This window comes from Myotis brandtii, unplaced genomic scaffold (genome assembly GCF_000412655.1).
Source record: "Myotis brandtii unplaced genomic scaffold, ASM41265v1 scaffold37, whole genome shotgun sequence".
NCBI lineage: Eukaryota > Metazoa > Chordata > Mammalia > Chiroptera > Vespertilionidae > Myotis > Myotis brandtii.
Genome location: NW_005364225.1, coordinates 1,098,943 through 1,104,896, shown reverse-complemented (window position 1 = coordinate 1,104,896; position 5,954 = coordinate 1,098,943). Strand labels below are relative to the sequence as shown.

Here is a 5,954-nt window from a genome sequence, read left to right as displayed (position 1 = left end):
ACTTGCGATTCATAATTTTTTTCCTAAACTGCTGTAAAATCAGCAAAAATGCCTTGGCAATTTTAGCATAGTTCCTAGGATATTGGTTGGCACTCAAAGGGTTAAAATGGAAATGTAGCACACCAAAAATTATGGGATATGACAAAAGGAGTTCTAAGAGGAAAGTACATAGCAAAAATAAAAAGCCCACATTAAGAAAAAAAGAAAGATCTCAAATAAAAAAACTAACTTTAAATCTCAAAGAATTTGTAAAAGAACAATTAAGCCCATAATTAATAGGAAAAAAAAGGAAATAGCAAAGATAAACAAAAATCACAAGTTTCCAGTGAGACTAACCAAGTAAAAAAGAGACAGGACTCAAATACTTAAAATTAGAAATGAGAGAGGATACATGACAACTGATACCACATAAATACTACCAATCCTATCTAATAAAGAGGGAATATGCTAATTGACTTCCCCCCCCTCAAAGATGGCGGTGCCTGCAGCCACAAGATGGCAGCACCCAGTCCCCTCAGCCCCGCCGGGGCGGCAGGCATGCGGCTGCCTCTGACGTACCCCAGTCCCTTCAGCCCCCCAGCCTCCCAGGGCCATCCTGAGGCGCAGGCAAGCCTCGGATGGCGGCTGCCCAGCCACCTGGGGCCGGCCCGAGGCTCAGGTAACCAGGGCCAGCCGAGGCTTGTGCTCCCATTAGTGGCAGCAGCAGAGGTGTGATGGGGGCGTCGCCTTCCCCTGACCTCCGGGTCACCTCCCGCCCCTGAGGGCTCCCAGACTGTGAGAGGGGGCAGGCCAGGCTGAGGGACCCCCCCCTCCAGTGCATGAATTTTCATGCACCGGGCCTCTAGTGAGTATATAAAGAACAAATTGAAAACCTAGAAGAAATGTCCTGGCCTGTGTGGCTCATATGGTTGGAGCATTGTCCCATGTACAGAAGTGTTGTGGGTTTGATTCCTGATCAGGGCACATATATTTTAGGTTCAATCCACACTCAGGGAGACTATTGGAGGTGGCCAATCAATGTTACTCTTTCATAGGGATGTTTCTTTTTTTTCTCTCTCTCACTCTCCCTTCCACTCTCTCTAAAGTCAATTAAAAAAAAACAACAACTCACACACAACATATGCTTAGACAAAGATTAAAAAATAAGAGTCTAGAAGAAATGGTTAAATTCCTAGAAATGTACAACCTACAAATTCTGAATCATGAAGGTATAGAAAATATAAACAGACCAATTCCTAGTACAGATATTAAATCATTAATAAAAAATTCCAATGAAATATAGTCCCAGACAAAATGAATTCTACCAAATATATAAAGAAAAATTAACACTAATCCTTCTCAAATAATTCCAAAAGTTGAAACTCATTTTATAATGCCAGCATTACCCTGATATCAAACCCAGACAAGGAAGCTTCATAAGATTATAGGCCAGTATTCTTGATGAACACAGATGCAAATATTGTCAACAAAGTACGAGCAAACAAAATTCAATAGTACATTAAAAGGATCATACAATGTGATCAAGTGGGATTTACTACAGTGATGCAAGGATGATTCATCATCCACAAATCAACCAATGTGATACACCACATTAACAAAATGAGGAATTATAGTAATACTAGGGGCCCAGTGCATGAATTCATGCACCTTGAAAGGAACTGTGGGCCGTGAGGCTATAGTGGGCACAGGGGACGGGTCTCAGCCCATCCTCCGCACCCCCACCCAGCCCCTCCCACCACGGCCCAGGTCCCCACTCTGCCAGCAGCCCCACTCCTGCCGCCACCGTTCCCACGCGCTGACAGTGCCTGCCCCACTAGTACCTGCTGACAGCATGGACGATTGGGCCAGTGCTAGCAGCGGGTGTGAGTGCCAGGCGGGACCGCAGTGCAGGAGAGCAAAGAATTTTTAGTAACCACCAGAGGCTCACCCCAGTGACAGCGACCAGTGGCCTGCCTTGGTCTGGCGCCCCCGCTCACCTCTCCACCATCCCACCATGGCTGATGCCTGCCATGTTCTGTGTGTGCTCCCTGGTGGTCAGTGCACATCATAGCGACTGGTTGTTCAGTTGTTCCACTGTTTGGTCTATATATATGTATGTATACACACACATACATACATATATGACTATGTGACTATATGAAGAAAAAGCATTTGACACAATTCAAGATCCATTCAAGATAATCACAGTCAATGTAGTGGGAATAGAGTAAATAAGCCACAAAATAATAAAAGCTATGGCAGACCCACAATTAACAACATATTCAACAATAAAATGCTGAAAGCTTTTCCTTTAAAATAAGAAATAAGACAATTGTGACTTCTATTGCCAATTTTATTCAGCATTGTATGGAAGTCCCAGCCAGAGCAATTAGTCTAAATACATACATACATACATACATACATACATACATACATACATATTGGAAAGAAGTAAACTATTTTACTTTTATTTGCAGATGACCATGATATATGTAAAAGTCCCTAAAGAGTGCACCAGAAAACTGTTAGAACAATAAAAAATTCAGTAAAGTTGTAGGATACAAATCAATATGCAAAAATCAGGTGTGTTTCTATACACTAGTAATAAATTATTCAAAAGAGAACGTAAGAAAATCTCATTTATAGTTGCATCAAAAATGAAGTGCCTAAGTCAAAATTTAACTAAGGAAGTGAATTATTTGTATACTGAAAACTATAACATATTAATGAATAAAAGTTAAAAAGACACAAATAAGTAAAAAGATATTGTATATTCATGAATTAGAAAATTGGTATTTTTAAAATGGCAATACAACCAAAACCGATCTAAGGATTCAATGAAATCCCTATAAAATTTTAATAGCATTTTTTTACAAAAATATAACAATCTTAAAATTCATATGGAACCACAAAATCCCTGAACAGCCAGAGCAATCTTGAGAAAGAAGAACAAAAATGGAGGCATCACAATTCTGGATTTAAAATTATATTACAACGCTACAGTAATCAAATAAGTATGGTATTGGCATAAACACAGATACATTGAAAAAAATAGAGTACCCCAAAATAAATCCATACATATACAGTCAATTAAACTTCTTTCAAAGGAGCCAAAATATATAATTGGGAAAGGACAATATCTTCAATAAATGATGTTGGGGGAAAAATGGAGAGCTACATGCAGAACACTAAAACCTGGCCACTATCCTACACTATACACAAAAGTCAATTCAAAATGGATTAAAGGCTTGGGAATATAATATGAGGCCTTAAAACTCCTTGAAGAAAGCACAGGTGGTAGTAAGCTCCTTGACATTGGCAATAATTTATTTTAAATATATTTTTATTGATTTCAGAGAGGAAGGAAGAGGGAGAGAGAGAGATAGAAACATCAATGATGAGAGGCACTCATTGATCAGCTGCCTCCTACACACCTCCTGGCATGTGCCCTGACTGGGAATCGAACTGTGACCTTCTGACTCATAGGTTGATGCTTACCCACTTAGCCACACTGGCCAGGGGGCAATAATTTTTTTTTTATTTGGTACCAAAAACAAAGACCCTTAGTGGCATCATGCTAAGTGAAAAAAGCCAGACAGATAAATAACACATGGTATCATTTATATGTGCAATCTAAAAAGAAGAGGCAAATTCAGAAACAGAGAATCAAAAAGTGGTTGTCAGAGGCTGGAGAATGGGGAAAACAGGGAGAGGTTAGTAAAAGGGTACATTCTTTGAAATTATAAAGTAAAAAGGTATACAGCATGGTGATTATAGTTGACAACACTGCATTGTATAATTTCCTATGAGAGAACTTAAATATTCTCACCAAAAAAAAAAGGGAAAAGAAAAGAGAGAGGTAATTGTTGTTGGATGTGGTAATTAACTAGATGAGGGAATCCTTTCACTATTTGTGTACATCAAATATCATTACATATACTTTATTTTTAAAAAAATATATTTTATTGATTTTTTACAGAGAAGAAGGGAGAGGGATAGAGAGTCAGAAACATCTATGAGAGAGAAACATCAATCAGCTGCCTCCTGCACGCCCCCTACTGGGGATGTGCCCGCAACCAAGGTACATGCCCTTGACCAGAATCGAACCGGGGACCCCTCAGTCCGGAGGCCGATGCTCTATCCACTGAGCCAAACTGGTTAGGGCCATTACATGTACTTTAAATATCTTACAATTTCATGTAAATTGTATCTCAATAAACCTAAAATAAAAAAAATTTAACACAATACCCATCTTCCAGATTTTTAAGTTTTTTATAATGATTCTGTTACGCCTAGCATTTGTAATATTAAATTATTTATTATTCCTTTGATTTAAGGACTTACAATATGTATTTCTTCTTAAAATTTTATAAGAGATTTATATTTTTAAATATGTTTGAACATTATGTAACTACATCTTGCTTGGTGTCCTGTATGGAATTTGCATGTGTGGTGCCATCTCTATTCTTTTTACTTCTAATAAATTCCCCATTCCAATGAAATTCTCCATTTGATAAAATTGTATTTTTCTAAAATTCAATATTTGACAGAGTTATGATACCACTTTACATTAGTGGAACCATAGGAAATCAATATATTTTTGTTAGATAAAAATGGTGTAATACCAGTAATTTTATGAGTCAACCAAATATTTTCTCTAATCCTAGTTTGCATTTCTGATGTCAAGTCCAAATGCTAGATATCGTACAAAGCCAATTTTTATTTTTTAGTAATAAAGAAAGCTAATTTTATTTTTTAAGCTCACACTATAAGTACAAACCTATGCAAGAAAGGTGATAATATATTTTAAGGCCATTTCAAAAGTAACTTAATTATTCTCTTATCAAGTAAAGCTATTATTATCTGTGTTGGTGAGGAATTATGGCAGAAGGGATTAGATAATTCTTTTCTTTTCCTTTCCTTTACCTCTTTCTCTCTCCCTCCTCTGCTCCCTCCCTCCTCTGCTCCCTTCCTCCCTCCCTGCCTCCCTCCTTCCCTCCTCTCTCTCTCATGAATTCAATTATTTACCAAGTCATACTTCTTTGATCTCTATGTATGTTTTAGATCTTCGTCTTCTCCATTTCCATTACTACTTTTGAATAAGCAAATTTTCTGCATTTGTCACTGAACTGGTCTCCCTGCATTTCACTATTAACCCTCTTTAAGATAAACTTCATGCTGCAGCCAGAAGGATAGTTCAAAATGCATATCTGATAAATGGCTGGATATGTGTTTTTTCTTATTTATATTTTTCTATTCTATCTACACAAATAAAAGAGAAACATGGTAATTAGCGTACGACCGCTACCCTTTTCATTGGCTAATCAGTGAGTATATGCAAATTAACTGTCAGCCAAGATGGCGGCCAGCAGCCAGGCACTGAAGCGAGCAGGGAGGCTTGCTTGCGTCAGTGACTGCGGACTCCAATGCCTAACTTGCCGGCCTCTCAGCTGCAACTCTAAGCAACTATTACTGCTACTGGAGGGCAGCTGTGAGCTACTGCCGAGCTACTGGCTCACAGATTCGTGCGCAGGGTTACTAGTTTAAATATAACAGAAAATAAGAATTAGGACAAAATATCAGCTATTTGGGGGCAAATTATCTACACTAATAAAAGACAAAGATGCTAATTGACCGTACCTTTGCTACACCCTAAGCCACGCCCACCAGCCAATCAGAACAACTGTATGCAAATTAACTCAGCCAAGATGGCGGCCGGCAGCCATAGAACTGGAGCAAGTAGGAGGCTTGGTTGCCTGGACGATGGAGGAAGCCAAGCTTCCCCCTGATCTGAGCTGGCTGTAGCCTCCGCTCATGGCAACAAAGTTTCAATTATAGAAGACAAATAAATCCCAGATACCTGCTTCCAGCCAGCCTCCACTGGGAGCTTGGGTGGCTGGGGGTTGTGGCCAGCCTTCAAACAGCCATCAGCCCCTCACCCAGGCTGGCCACACCCTCATGGGGTGAGGGTCCCC

At 39.3% G+C, this 5,954-nt stretch overlaps 1 protein-coding gene across 1 annotated transcript in view; it reads right to left on the bottom strand.

Annotated features, from left to right (window-relative positions):
- The window catches only part of CNTN5 (contactin 5), a 1,092,962-nt gene that overhangs the window by 823,024 nt on the left and 263,984 nt on the right, over positions 1–5,954 (bottom strand). The window lies entirely within an intron of this gene.